The sequence below is a fragment of the Gastrolobium bilobum genome, unplaced genomic scaffold, assembly GCF_033153095.1.
Source record: "Gastrolobium bilobum isolate Gb01-03AN ecotype WA unplaced genomic scaffold, APGP_CSIRO_Gbil_v1 utg1095, whole genome shotgun sequence".
NCBI classification, from domain to species: Eukaryota; Viridiplantae; Streptophyta; class Magnoliopsida; order Fabales; family Fabaceae; genus Gastrolobium; species Gastrolobium bilobum.
The window spans coordinates 257999-273992 of NW_026897243.1; the positions used below are offsets into that span (position 1 = coordinate 257999).

Here is a 15994-nt window from a genome sequence, read left to right on the forward strand (position 1 = left end):
GGACAGGTCGGTGGCAGCAGAGTATAGAAGCTATGCAAATTGCTGGATGGGACATGATTTGTTGATGATTAGCCGTTTTTTGCAGTCCCCCCATGTCTTGCTTTCTTCTTTGGCCAATGAGAACTCTTGATTCTCTGTCTTCACGTTTCCTAGTGCTTAAATGGTGCACCGCCTCTACTTTTAGAAGACTTTATATCCACGTTTCCTGCAAAGTGTACAGAGGTATTAAATGAGTGGAGTAGGTGCATTAAATGCGTCTCAGTCCGTTCCCTTTTTAATATATTTTAAAGGAATACATCTCCATACGTTCCCCCACTGTGTTTTTATCACAAATGTGTAAAACAAGTGATTTTCATGCTGAAGTTGCTCATCAGATGAGGGAACGTGTGGTATTTTGCCATCAAAATGGGCTTAGATGGGAACGAATTTACGTCCCATCAAACACCCCAAAACTATACTGTTGGTTGTCCTCAAATAACTCAGAAATATTGTATTGGGCTGCCCAATTTCAAAGAATCGCTCAACAGAAAGAAACTTGAGCCAGTGAATAATCATGAACTTTTCAAAAAATGAGTTACTCTTCACAGTTAAATAGTAAGAAGAATTTGTTCCTAGGCAAGTGAAGGTTGCTGATCTTCTGTCTCATTATCACTCAGGGTTTGGTGTTTGCTCTGTCCATTCCTAGATGCGATTCTTCAGAACTTGCCTTTCTGCTGCTTTCTATGAAGTACAGTTGTCTTCCCTTCCAAGGATCTTTTGATGGATGAGTGTATGGAAGTGTGGAAGAATGGTGGTCTTAATTGTAGGGTCAAGGAACGTTTACTTTTGTGCCTTTGAACTTGGACTTTTTCTGTTTGAGGGAACACCTTTTCTTATACCTTTTTCCCCCTTTTGAAGGAAGGTTTGCTGGTATTGTCTGAATTCTTTTGAATGGATGTTTGTTGTGCAATTGTGTACCCCTTTTATCAATCACACATTACACAAGTACACGTGTCAACAAGTGTAACATCCCGCATAATTTAGGAAATTATATATATTGTTTAGGGACTTGAAGCGTGTTTTGGACTCGAAGTGTGTATGTATATATTTACTTAGGGTGGACTTAATTTTAATTCATGAAAATGGGTTAATTATAATTTAAGGGAATAGGTGTTAGGAATTGAAACTCTTAAGTTAAAGAGAATAGAATTAATTTAATCATACTACCTATATTCTGATTATTAATTAATAAGATTAGAGAATTAAATTAATTGCAATGATAGAGAAGTATATACTTAATAAGTACAAAAAAAAATAAGCATGTGTAGGATAAAACTTAATTATAGCTCCTAATAAGACCCTAGAATATACTTAGTAATTACATGAAAATTCACGGTTCATAGGAAGATGAATTAGACTCCATTCATGGATAATGGCCCACGGCCCAAACCTTTTAGGAAAAGATGTTATTTAGCCCAACACTTATAAAATCATCCACTTTACTATCCTAAGAAATCTGGAAGCATGCTTCTCATTGGCCCTCTTTTGTTGCATGAATTTTCATTGGTTGGAAACCACAACACACGATCCTTTCTTACTTGTGCACCACCTAGCCTCTCAAATCCCCTGAATTTGCGCCACCTAGCCATCCATCCTCTTGTATGTGAGCCATCTAGGAACCCTTTGGCTCACTCTCAAAGTTCGGCTATACCCTTGCTGACCAAAGGATTCGGTCATCCTTGTATAGGAAAGAAACAGAAAACTCTCTTTAGTTTCCTCCCTGTATGTTTTGGAGAGTCACAAAACTGGTGCTTCCCTCTATAATCTCTTCAAGCACAGACGTAAAATAAAGCCTAGCCATCATCACCTCCATGCGTATAACTAAGAAGAAGATGAAGCTGATTGTGTTCCCTTAATTCAGAACCATATACACAGCCGCCCTTCTCCTGCAAAGTCGTGGATCGTCAAATGGAAGAGGCAAAGCTTGAATGACCTTCCTCTTACCTACTCCTCCAAGTCCGTGAGCTTCACAAGGAAAGCCTATCATCCAACTTCTTATTCCCATTTCCATCCACTGGCTCGGCCGAAGAGCAACTTGAGGAAATGAGCTGTGCATGTAGTCCTTGAAGAGTAGATGAACCTATTGCATGTGACCAGAACCGTGGCTTTAGGAGAGGAGAAGGGTAAGGACCGTAGCACCAACCTTAGAGGCTGGGAACCATGAGTGTGTAATCAAGTGGGTGAATTCAAATCCTAGTACTCGGTGTTGCTCTCTGCATTGTACGGTTTCTGCATGCAGGATGAGGTGCTTTCATTTTGGTTCTGTTTGGTCATCTGTTCAGTTTGGCTCAGCCTGCAGAGCTGTACTTTCCTTCCCTGTGCCCACTTGATCGAATTGCAATCAGAGGAGGTATTGTACCTCCATTAATTTGGTTCACTGTTACTCCTTTCGTTGGTGGAGTCCCCTCTGCATGCCGATGGAAATTCAAGTCTCTCTCCTTATTTTGTTGTCTCCCTTGCGTTTAACCGAGGACCCCATCCAAGGAGGTGATGTACTCTCCTTCTTCTTGGTCAAAGTTACTGAAATTGGTTCTGATTACATGCTACTTCTTTGTAGGCGTCGGTCTTGGTACTAGGTTAGTTTCCCCCTCCACGCATGCAGCTGGGTCCGATTCTTGGACTGTTGGAGGGAGAAGGACTGTTCTGTACGAATTGGGGCTGTGTGTGTATGGCTGCAAGAAGGTACCAACATAACTGGTTCCTTCCTTTCTCTAATTCGATCTCCTCATGCATGTTGGGATACTGTTTTAATTTGGCCATTTCACCTCCCTTATTCTGCCCTCTTCGAAACAGCCTTGAATTTAAGTCATGCAAGCCAAAACTGGATTTTGTAAACTTGAAAATAACTCCTTTGTTTTATTTTATTGGACTGTCAATTGGGTGAGAATAATGGGTTAGGCATCTCTTATGGTAAAAGACACGAAATCAGCATGCTTATTAGCCCATTAGCGCAACTTGGTTTATAAGTGATGATTAGATAAATAAATGTCCTAAAACATATTGAAACTTGATGAAAACCGGTGATGGATGTTTCAGAAACCTTGGAGACTTTGTTTTGCTAGCAATTGTTGGGATAAAAATTTAGGCAGTGAACTATTAATTTTGGGTGCATGTTAAATCAATTAAAATGCAAGAACTTGGAAAGCATAGAAGTGGCATATGAATAATAGGATAGACGTATAAAATTCTGACTTGTGGTGCACTTGCCTAGGTGCGCATAATTCCTAAAGTGTGGGATGATTTTGATGCGGTTGATTAGTGCTTGGACCCAAGGTATGTGTTAGGCGGTATTACCTGATGTGACTATTGACTAGTGTATGAATTGTGAATTGTTGCTCACATGTGCCTTATGATTATTCTGCCATAAATGATGAAATTATTCTGCCTATGGAAATGTTATGATTATGGAAATTCTGTTATGAAAAGAAAGAATGGCTTGGAAGTATGGCATCCAATGTACATGAAGTATATGTTATGAAATGATGATATATGCATGCACCGTACATCATACCGCACTTGTCTTTCTGTTTGTGTGTGACCGCATGGCATGCATGTACCAAATTCATGTTAGTCTTGAGTCTTAGAATAGTTAAATATATAGGACCATGTGATTGAGCACGCATCATATAGGCATCCCTTGATATCAGGGTACTGGGACAGTTGGCGTCAGTCCGCATAGGCCACAGTGGAATTCCCCAAATGATGGTGCCGTGCATGGAATTTCCACTGTGATGGCACGCGCATGACGGTGCTATGAGCGTGATGAAGGCGTTATATACGCAATATGATAAATGATGAAAAGGATATATGATGAAAAGGTTATATGATGAAAAAGATTTCATGTTTGAAGCGACTGTTTATAATTTTGTGCCTAGTTTAATACTGTTGCATTATTGGTTTTGTTGCCACACTACTGGGATTTTTCTCACCCCTTTGGGGCTGCTATTTTTACAAAATGGCAGGAGGACGTAAAAGCTTTTGAGGACTTGGGTAATTGTTGTTGGCTTCTACTGTTTTGGGCATGCTGCTATTGATGTGATATTTTATGGATGACTGTATGAAATTGAGAAGCTTTTATTACTGTGAACTATGATTTTATTATTGCATTACGATTTTATGACCAGCAAGTATTTTGGAAACAGATGTTGAAACGTTTGCGAAAAGTATTTTGACATGTTATCTAAATGCTGAGTTTTGAAAAGTCTTTGCGAGCACTTTGTAAGTTGTCGTACTGGGGCTACGGACCTCCGATTTTCTTATAATTTATATTCACATGTAGCCCCAGGTGTCTAGTTTCGTTATATATAAAACTGTTTGTGATATTTGTGATATTTACCAGCCAGGACGTTTGTGATATTTTCACTGTTTTATCTCTTATTTGGCGAGTTATGTTTCGAGGGGCAAACGAACTTCAAATCACGATTATTTTATATGAACGTGAAGCCCCAGATGTCTAGTTTACCAGCCAGGACGTTTGTGATATTTTCACTGTTTTATCTCTTATTTGGCGAGTTATGTTTCGAGGGGCAAACGAACTTCAAATCACGATTATTTTATATGAACGTGAAGCCCCAGATGTCTAGTTTCCAGATTACAAAGAATATATTTTTGAATCGTTGAACTGGATTTTATACGAATTTTTAAAGACAGCAAGGTCTATCAGGAAATTTATATTTTTAGTACGTTGAAGAAATTTTGCGTACTCTGATTTTTGTAATTAACCAGATCCCCTCTTTAGTTTTAATTGGCAATGTAAAAGCGATTTTTTTTTAGTCTCTAAAATACTATTAAAGAACTCTAATTCCGCTTACCAAACAACACTCTTGGAGGCCTACAAGAGAGGGTGTTACACTAATTGCTTGTAACGCCCGGCCACTTGCAAGAATCAATGACTGTCCCCACACACTAACACGAGACTTTTCAGTGTGCTTTGTCCTCACTCGCACACTTTCCGGGAAAACTTCCCAGAAGGTCACCCATCCCAGAATTGCTCCAAGTCAAGCACGCTTAATTGTGGAGTTCTTCCGATCCGGCTACTGAAAAGTAGATGCATCTTGTTAGTATAGGTAGTACCAATTAATTCTTATAAGTCATTCCTAACTGTACCGTCCCATACCAGCACAGTCTCTAGAATCCCTCTCTTTTGAGTGTTGATTCGATTCATTCATGAACCCCCAAGCTGCAAGATTTGGCATGAGCCGCTCATTGTCTGTGCCCTTTCGCACCGGCGATGACTCCCTGCCTTTGCCAGCTCTTGGGATGTTACATGCCCACCAGCTTCCGCCTGGTTCGTCCTCGAACCACACCGTACTGGAAGAGAGGCCCTGCTCTGATACCACTTGTAATGCCTGACAACTTGCAAGAATCAATGACTGTCCCCACACACTAACACGAGACTTTTCAGTGTGCTTTGTCCTCACTCGCACACTTTCCGGGAAAACTTCCCAGAAGGTCACCCATCCCAGAATAGCTCCAAACCAAGCACGCTTAACTGTGGAGTTCTTCCGATCCGGGCTACTGAAAAGTAGATGCATCTTGTTAGTATAGGTAGTACCAATTAATTCTTATAAGCCATTCCTAACTGTACCGTCCCATGCCAGCACAGTCTCTAGAATCCCTCTCTTTCGGGTGTTGATTCGATTCATTCATGAACCCCCAAGCTGCAAGATTTGGCATGAGCCGTTCATTGTCCGTGCCCTTTCGCACCGGCGATCACTCCCTGCCATTTCCAGCTCTTGGGATGTTACAACAAGTAATAAAGTGGATGTGTGAGTCCAGATATCGTTCCCACGAAGAAAACTATAAAGTTGGGATCAATGTGAAGCAATAAAAGTAACAATGTTTATGAAAGTTTTATAAAATAAGAGCTAAGGACTAAAGTAATACTAACTACTGACTAATAACAAAAAAAACAAAGTAAAAATAAACTAAGAGTGCACTCAAGAACAGAAAAGTCAAGTAACAAAGTAGATTAGGATCAATTTCTCCAATATTGTAATTTCACCAGAATGCAGTAACAATGCTATAGTAATTATCCAACCAGTAATCAGAACACTAATGCATACAAGGGCTCTCACCAACAATACATCTATACTAAGTCCCACATCTCTATGGCCAACAAAGTTATAAATTCATTAAGTTCAAGTTCCATTTGATTTTGTGGTGCAAGTGATTTCTCTACCCACAATTAACTAATTTTACTTAGTTAAACCACAATGCTTAATAACATTCAGGAATTACCTATATCTCTATAGCATAAATCCTAATTACCTTGCAGCTCTCTCTCGATAAGTCAACAAGAATAGAGACAAATTAAGCACTTTATTAAACAACAAATTGGAAAACCACATAACAAAGTTTAGGCCAACTGATTACATCATAATAAGGATACTCTATCACCCAATCCTAACAATTTAGGACATACTTGAATAGAAAGAAAAAACAAAGAGGGATAAAGATTCCATAAAGCTAAAATAAAACAAACAGGGGCGTTGCTGTAGCACTGCTCCCGCAGCAACCATGGGCTCCGCTATCATCCACTGTATCTCAGTCGCCGGAATAGTGCAGGGATCCACCGGATTTAATGATCTCTCTATCAAACCCTAGTCGCACCCTTTGATCTGTTGGATCTCTCTCAACAAACCCTCAAAATCTCTTCCAAGTGTTTCCCCTACTTTCTCTGTCTAAAAGAGATGGTGACCAGCCTCAAAGAGAGGCTCCCCAACCTGTTTGATATGTGTAGGCTTCCTCTTTTTATAGACTTTGATGAATTGGGCTCCAATTAGATCTTCAAATCCATTTCAAATCATGTTCAAATCTGCTCTGTTTTGCTGCAGCTATGATTGAAGATGCAGCTCTGTTTTGCTGCAGCGTTTGAAGATTCTTTCCTTATTTGCTGCAGATATGATTGAAGATGCAGCTCTGTTTTCCTGTAGCACTGATTGGAGATTCTTTCCTTATTTGTTGCAGCGCTGATCAGGGACAACACTTAATGCTGCTGCATATAAGATTCTTTCCAAATTTGTAATTCAGATCTGAATGGATTTGTAATCATTGATTTGATGAAGATTAGCTTGTGATTTCTTGACGTTTTTTTAGCGGGTATCCAGATCAGGCCTTTGATTACACGTTCAGAAGCTTCTTCCATCAAATTGGGCTTGGATCCATGGCTTGCTGGTGATGATGTCAACAATATGCGCTGCTGACCTCAGCTGCACTGCTACAACACTGCTTTCCGATGCTATAGCACTGTCTTGCAGTAAAATAACAAATGCATTTAAATGTTTCCAATGCTCAAATTGTATCCAAATATACGTAATTAACATAATTCTCAATTAAATCATGAAATCATAGAATTCATGCATTAATCATATAAAATCAAGAGAATTATATGTAATCATAGCACCAAAACATCACAATTAAGCCCAAAATAACTCTCTTTTGAAGAGTTATCACTGTTCCCTTTTTCTTTTTCTTTTCTTTCTTTTGTCCTTTTTGTTCAATGTTGGATCTGTTCCTTGCCCTTTTTGGTTGACCAGGTGGTGTATTATGGAGTGGAGGTGAGTGTGTGGTTCTGTTTGATCCTTGGCAGTGGAGTCCATCTGTTCTTCAGCAGTACTTACAGCATCAAGGCAAATTGAGAAGTTTCATTGTGGTTACACCTCAGGAACGCTCTCATACGTGAATGTTTGGCTTTTTTTTCGTTCCTTACTAGCTTGAGTTCACACAGATCAGCTTCCTTCAAAAATATAAGGATTAAATTCCCTGCATTTTTTTCTATTTCAAGTACTCAGAGAAAGAATAAGCATGATTAGTCAGTGACTTTGTGTTTCATGTATGTTGGTTAGTCAAAAATAATTGGGCAGACTTAATACTATAACTGAAATGTATGTACCAAGCAGTTCGATCAAAAAGTCTTTTTCATTGCAAAAAGGAGTATTTTTTTTTTTGATAACAGCAAAAAGGAGTATTTACAAGGGAACAGAAAAGAAAAACAGAATTAACATAAATAATACTGAAAGTAAACTAGACTGCAATAACTAGGAGGGTTTTCTCCTTTTCCCTCTTTTTTTTTGGGGGATTGTGTGTTCAGGGACCACCCCAAAACTACGTTCCCAGAACGGGACGTACCATATTTGGACTTTTGGAGTGGAACATTAGATGTTCCCTCCTTTTTGGGAGCTATGTGGTTAAGAGTAACTGAAAGTTCGAAATGGCCTTGAAGGCCGATGCATGTAAGAGGGAAAAACAAAATTTTTCTTTGCGGAATATACATGCACATCAAGATCATGCTTTAGGAAAGCATGATGTTACCTTGTTCGTGAAATCACCAGATGATCAAGGCCGGTCTGAAGGGTTCAGACCCTCTAATGTTGATCCACACCACCCACTCGTCTAGGTGCAAGAACTCCTTCTTGTGAAGCCACCGGATGATCACCACAAAGAGGCTTGCTAGGCGCTCTATGTGTGAAGATGGAGGCTAGGTGAAAGTGTTTGAAAAAGTGAAGCTCTCAATGTGAAAGCTTCACAAGTGGCGCAGGAGAGAGGAGAGAATAGGCTAGGTTTTCAGAAAAACCCTTGGAGGAACAACTAACTACATAGGTGCATAAGAGGAGAGTATTTAAAATAAAATACCAATCGGATTTTTCTACTAAAAATCTGATCATTAGGCGCCAGATTGGAGAGAGAGAAGTAGAGCTGTTTTATTTCAAAAATTGCTAACAGTCTCCTAGAATATTCTCTTGAGAATTGGTTCAAAAACCTATTCAAAATTCTGATCAGAAATCTTCATAAGATCAGCTATATGGTGCGCCCCATATAGCCAAAAAAGGGACCAGATACATCTGAGTAGTTGCATTCAAATTTGAATCAACTCACTCAGATTTTCTCCCAACTGACTGAATCTTCTGGAGCTGATTTTGATGAGCAAATCTTGCTCACCAACAACCCAAATCAGCGCCATATATGGCCTTGGATCTTGTCCAAAAGATTCTCTCATGATACTAGTGATTTGTTCCAACAAGATCTCATCTTATCCTTTTGTTATGAAACAACCTTTCATAGGCAATTCAAATTCAAATTCAAATATTTGAATTCAAACATTCAAATATTCAAATTCAAATGTTCAAACATTCAAATTCAAAATTCAAATTTTCAAATTTCAAAATTCAAATTTCAAAATTTGAATTCAAAATCCAAATTTCAAAATTCAAATTTCAAATTCAAAATTCGAATTTCGAAATTCAAATTCAAAATTTCAAAATTCAAATTTCGAATTCCAAAATTCAAAATTTAAATGTTTGATAATTAATTTAACTAATTAAATTAATTAGTAGTGTCTTGGACTATCCAAGCCCATTACAATGAACCATGCGCCCTCCACCCCTTTAGGTGGAGTTCCAAACAACTTCTTGGGCTAATAACTATTATTAGGCCCAATACCTTTAATGCTAGAGCATCTAGACAATTAGGTGTTTGTGTGTGACCCATTAGGTCCAACTTAGCCACTAACATAAATGGGCTTGGGCCCAATAAGCCCACAACCCATCTAATGACAACACAGAGCACTAGCAATGCTCTGTTGCCCCAGAACTAGTTAGATTAATGATTTGATCATCATATTAAACATATTTGGTTGACGTATATATTTCCTTTCGTCTCGGTTATCTTCCCATAAAACCTAGGGTAAGGAAGCGTATCAACCCCTGCGGTTTAGGGTAAGCTTTATTCGAAATAGGGAATCTTCGATTTACAGACTCTAAAGGCAGATCATCTCATGATCTCTTTTACTATGCATAGATTCCCGAGTCCCTGTAAATGTCATCCTGATTTCTCCGGTTTACAGATAACCTAATCTCTCACAGAGATTTGGCGAATTCCTTCAGCTTATCACCCTAGCCCTGTGTTCTTTCAGGACAAGCCCAACAGTATACCTATGAGTCTCCATGTTTCAGGCAGACGAGGTGCACAATCAAAGCATGCCTTCTAGAACACAGTCTAGGTAATAACTTCTGGTCTTAGGAAAGACATACCCAAATATAAAGAGACTACTCTAATGATACTCTCTGTGAGAGTTCCTCATAGAGTCTCTTTGTGGGTCCGTTCAGTGCGAGCTATACCCTTATAGGTCCACCCACGACTTTAGCTAAGACATCTCCATATCCGTAGCACATGAGGTCTATACCTTGTATCCATATACAAATAGATAAGTCGTGCTAGTCTTACCCGAGATTACTGACCCCATTCTCAGTATCTCTAGACTAGAAACATAAAATTAGGAATAAACATCCGGTATTCTTGAATCCTCATGATTGTGATCTCATCACAGATACTCAAGAGATACCTATTTTATTCCACAGGGTTTATCAAGTTATTCATAATATATTAATATTAATATCGAGACCTAATTATGAAACAAGATAAAGAGTGCTTTTATTTATTTGCGACAATATTAAAAAGGTCTACATCTCTGTCCTTATTTAATCATAAGATTGTCTCTAGGACACCCAAATACTAACAGTAACCACCCCAAAACTTTGTTCTTTGTCAGAGAGCAAATGTATCCACTGGGTTTCCTCCCAGTCAGCGTTTAGTTTAATGTCTTTAGTTAGACATGTACTTACCTCTTAAGTTGTCTGAGAAAGAGGGATACTTTCCTCTTTTTCATCGAAGGTTTCATCATTGTATAGTTTCAACCTGTGCCCATTTACTTTGAAGGAACGGTCATGTTCTGAGCCTTAGATCTCAAAAGCTCCATTTCCTACATCATTTACAATTTGATATGGCCCAGTCCACCTTGATTTGAGTTTTCGTGGGAACAGTTTGAGTCGGGAATTGAAGAGTAGCACTTTCTGGCCAATTTTGAGATCTCTGTTTCTGATCCTTTTATCATGCCACTTCTTCATCTTCTCTTTGTACAATTTATGATTTTCATACGTGTTCCCTCTGAATTCTTCTAACTCCTCAAGTTGTAGCAGTCTTTTTTCTCCTGCTGCCTTTTCATCCATATTGAGGGCATGAACTGCCCAATAAGCCTTATGTTCCAGTTCGAGGGGAATATGGCACGCTTTGCCGAATATCAATCTGTATAGAGAACATCCTAGGGGTGTTTTATATGCAGTTCTGTAAGCTCATAATGCTTCCTCTAACTTGAGAGACCAGTCTTTTCGAGAAGGATTGACTACATTCTCTAAAATCCTCTTTACCTCTCGGTTAGAGACTTCAATGAGTCCACTGGTCTGTGGATGATATGGAGTTGCAACTTTGTGTCTGACTCCATATTTCTCCAACAACCTCTCAAGTTGGCGGTTAATGAAATGTTTCCCACCATCGCTGATGAGACACGTGAGGTCCCATATCTGGTCAAAATGTTCTTCTTTAGAAACTTTATAACCACCTTAGCATCATTAGTGGGTAAAGCAACTGCTTCTACCCACTTACTTACATAATTCACAGCCATTAATATGAATCTGTTGCCACAAAAAGGAGGGAAAGGCCCCATGAAATCAATTCCCCACACAACAAATAATTCAACTTCTAAAATTGGATTGAGGGGCATTTCATTTTGTCTAGTTAAGTTACCTTCCCTTTGACATTTATCACATTGTTTAGCATATTGAAGTGCATCTTTAAAAAGGGAGGGCCAGAAAAAACCTGATTGGAGAACCTTGGAGGCAGTCCTGATTCCATCTAGATGGCCTCTATATAAGGACGAATGGCAGTGTAGAAGGATTTGAGGTTGTTCTTCTTCTGGGACACACCTCCTTATCGTTTGATCTGCGCTCTTTTAAACAGAAGTGGTTCATCCCAGAGATAGTTCCTGCAATCATGAAAGAATTTTTTTTTCTGCATTCTATTTGCCTCGTAAGGTTCTAGTCCTGCTGCAAGAAAGTTGGCTATATCCGCAAACCAAGGAACGTCCGTTTCCATGTGATTGATGACAAACAATTGTTCGTCGGGGAACGTTTCCTTGATTGGTAGTCCCACTTCAATATGTTCTAATCTGGACAGGTGATCTGCAATTTGATTTTCACATCCTTTCCTTTCTTTGATCTCCAGATTGAATTCTTGCAGCAGTAGGATCCACCTTATCAATCTTGGTTTTGCTTCTTTTTTGAGAAAAGATACTTGAGAGCTGTATGGTCAGTATGGATAGTAATTTTTTATCCTGAAATGTAAGGCCTGAATTTTTCGCAGGCATATACTACAACCGACAGCTCTTTTTCAGTGACTGTGTAGTTCACCTGAGCTTCATTCAAAGTTTTACTGGCATAGTATATGCTACGAAAGAGTTTATCCTTCCTCTGACCCAGAATTACCCCAATAGCCTGATCACTTGCATCACACATTAATTCAAAGGGCAAGTTCTAGTCTGGAGGTTGGATGACAGGCGTGGTAATGAGCTTGTTTTTCAAGGATTCAAAAGCTTTCAAGCAATCAGAGTCAAACTCAAATTTTGTATCTTTTTCTAATAAATGGCATAAAGGTCTAGCTATTTTGGAAAAATCTTTAATGAACCTTCTGTAGAAGCCTGCATATCCAAGAAAAGATCTCAGAGTTTTTACATTCACTGGTGGTGGCATTTTTGCTATGGCTTCCACTTTGGCTTGATCCACTTCTAGTCCTTTTCTGGAAATCTTATGTCCCAGGACTATTCCTTCCTTCACCATGACGTGGCTCTTTTCCCAATTAAGCACTAAATTAGAGGACAGGCATCTTTGGAGGACTTCTTCTAAGTTGTCCAAGCAGTGGTCATATGACATTCCCAGCACTGAGAAGTCATCCATAAAAACTTCCACTCCTTCACCTATTAGATCAGAAAAAATAGAGAACATACACCTTTGGAACGTTGCTGGTGCATTACATAACCCGAAGGGCATCCTTCTGAAAGCGAACGTTCCGTATGGACAAGTGAAGGTGGTATTATGTTGATCTTCTGGTGCTAGAGCAATCTGATTATATCCCGAATATCCATCAAGGAAGCAAAAGTATTCCTTTCCTGCTAGATGATCCAACATCTGATCTGTGAAAGGGAGTGGAAAGTGGTCCTTTCTGGTGGCATTATTGAGCTTCCTGTAACTTTTCTTACAGGTATTAGCTCATTTTTCTCATTTACTTCCACTGTTATGCCTCCCTTTTTGGGAACGCATTGGACAGGACTTACCCAACTGCTGTCAGATATTGGATATATAATTCATGCATCTAGCCATTTAATGACTTCCTTTCTTATCACTTCCTTCATTATAGGGTTCAATCTCCTTTGGTGTTCCACTGAAAAACTATTAGGGTCAGTCAATAATATTTTATGCATACAAAACGAAGCACTGATATCTTTGAGATCCGTTATGGTCCAGCCGATAGTTCCTTGGTACTTCTTGAGTTTGTTAAGCAAAAATTCTTCTTGTTCCTTGGTGAGAAATGAAGAAATGATCACAGGACAGGTGTCATCGTTTCCCAGACATGCATACTTCAAGTGTTGGGGAAGATGTTTCAGCTCTAGGTCAGGAGGTTTTTCTGAGGAAGGTCTTTTGAGTTGTTTTTCCTTTTCAGTTCTTATCAAAGGTTCAGGTCTTCTTTCTTGCAGATAGCAACTCTGCTTTTCCTGTTGTGGACCTTCTTCTTCTCCCTCATATTCTTCCCCTTCTGTTTTTCTACTGAACTGGTTGTCTAATAAAGTGAGGGCAGAACGCTCTTCCAAATCTTCATCTTCATCTTGGAACTTCATTGCTTTAACGAATATTGAATTTTATTTCATCATCATGAACTCTCGTGGTTAGTTCCCATTTTTGTACATTGATAACTGCTCCTCCAGTTGCTAGGAACGGTCTACCCAGAATGATTGGAACGTCAATATCAGCTTCATATTCCAAGATGATGAAATCAGCGGGCAAGATAAATTTGTCTACTTTGACTAACAGATCTTCAATTTTTCCTTCTGGCTTGACAATGGACCTGTCTGCCATTTGTAAAGTTACTGTGGTTGGTTCGGCTGATCCAGTGGATAATTGTTTGAAGACAGATAGAGGCATGAGATTGATGCTGGCCCCTAAATCACACAAGGCTTTCCCTTGGTACGTGTTTCCTATAATGCAAGGAATGGTGAAGCTTCCTGGATCTTGAAGCTTAGGTGGAAGTTTGCCCAGATACTGGCAACTCTCTTATGTCATTTTTACAGTCTCATATTCCGTTATCCCTCTTTTTTTTAGAGAACATCTTTCATGAATTTTACGTACTTGGGCATTTGCTCTAGTGCGTCCACCAGAGGGATGTTAATGTGGAGTTATTTTAAAATGTCCAGGAACTTTCCAAACTGCTTATCCTCCTGTTGTTTCTTTGTTCTCTGAGGGAACATAATTTTTGCTGGTATTTGCCTACTTTGAGTTGGGCTGATTGGTTGACTTTTGTCCACCTGGTTTTCATTGGTTTCAGCTTCTTTTTCAGGCTCTGGGTTCTGCTCATCTATGGCTGGTTGCTGTTGTTGTGCTTTTGGAGCTGCTTCAGATGCTTTAGTTTGTTCCTTTTTCTTCGGCAGAGTTGTGGGTTGTGTAGTGGCTTTTCCACTTCTTAAGGTGACAGCCTTGATTTGCTCTGAAGGGGAAGTAAGCATTTCCTTTGGTGAGGTTGTTGAGGGGACGTTAGTATCCCCTGACAGTGGTCCTGGTGTTCTTGTTTGAAGATTGGCAGCAATCTGTCCTAGATGGGACTCGATGTTCCTGACCACTGCATCATTCCTGGTGATATATTCCTTGACATAATTTTCCAGGATGTTGATGCGTTGGTCGTCTCTGTGGAACAGAACGTAATTGTGTCTTCTTTGCTCAAACGTTCCACTGTTGCTGCCTTGCTGATGCTGCTGCTATTGGGTGTTGAATGGTCTTTGGTTCATGGGTGGCCTCTATTGGGGGTTATGGCTATGATCTTTGGTGATAGTTCCTCCAGGATTTGAATTGGTACTGCGCCCTGCTTGTTGATTGTCTCTGGTGAAGTTCCTGTTGCCAAAATTTTCTGCATAACACACCAATACAGTGGATGGACAATCTGTTGAGTCATGAAGGTCACAACAAGCTGAGCACAATTTAGTTTCAGCTGCTGTGAGTTGCAAGACTTCCATCCTTGGTGCTTCTTAGTCAGCTTTCAGGTTCTTCACTTCATTTATAAGTGATGCCAGCTGGGCTTCCATGGCAGTTTGTTTATCCAGTTCTAACATGCCTGGCTTCCTTACTTGGTTCACTCTATCTATTGGCCATTGGAGACATCTTTCAGCAGTTCCTTCAATGATTTCATACCTCGATTCAAGCGTTCATGTAAAAAAATATCCTCCTGCAGCAAAATCTAAATGAGATTGAGAAGTATGGTCAAGTCCCTTATAGAAAGATTGTAGCACTCCCCAACTCTCCACCCCATGGTTTGGACATTTTCTGATGATGTCCTTGTATCTCTCCCATGCTTCATAGATATTTTCTCCATAAAACATCTTGAAGTTAGAGATTTATGCTATTACATCAGCTTGTCGAGACATAGGGAGAAACCTCTCTATGAACTTGTTAGAGAGTTCCTCCTATGAGTATTGAACCAGGGGTGAGAGTTTTCATCCATGTTTTTGCTTTTAAGCCCAAGGAGTGAGGGAACAACCTCATTCTCATACTCTCCTCTGTCATACCCACAGCTTTGAAATTATCACAGATATCTTGAAATGTTGTGAGGTGTGTGTAAGGATCTTCTGCAGGGAGTCCGTTGAAGACCCTTGCTTCCGTAATCATGTGAAACATGATAGGTTTCATTTCGAAATTGGGTGCTACAGGGGGGAGGATTACTCTCCTGTCTGGTTTGTTCCTGAAAGGAGCAGCCAAAGTTCTGAAATTTTGTTTAGGAGGAATATCTTCATTATTGTTATGATCAGCCATGTTTTCAAGAATTTCTTCCCTGAGATTTCTTCTTCTTCTATGAAGTGTACGTT

The 15994-nt window shown here is 39.5% G+C and overlaps 1 long non-coding RNA gene and 1 other non-coding gene across 2 annotated transcripts; both read left to right on the top strand.

The window, feature by feature from the left end:
- The first annotated feature begins 1634 nt into the window (after positions 1-1634).
- LOC133305146 (uncharacterized) lies at positions 1635-4310 on the top strand. The gene is made up of 4 exons (XR_009750724.1): positions 1635-2526; positions 2597-2721; positions 3251-3312; positions 4002-4310. It is a non-coding gene; the product is annotated as an uncharacterized LOC133305146 (long non-coding RNA).
- An 11124-nt stretch (positions 4311-15434) lies between these two features.
- On the top strand, positions 15435-15536 carry LOC133305152 (small nucleolar RNA R71). Its single transcript, XR_009750731.1, has one exon. It is a non-coding gene; the product is annotated as a small nucleolar RNA R71 (small nucleolar RNA).
- Positions 15537-15994: the final 458 nt, after the last annotated feature.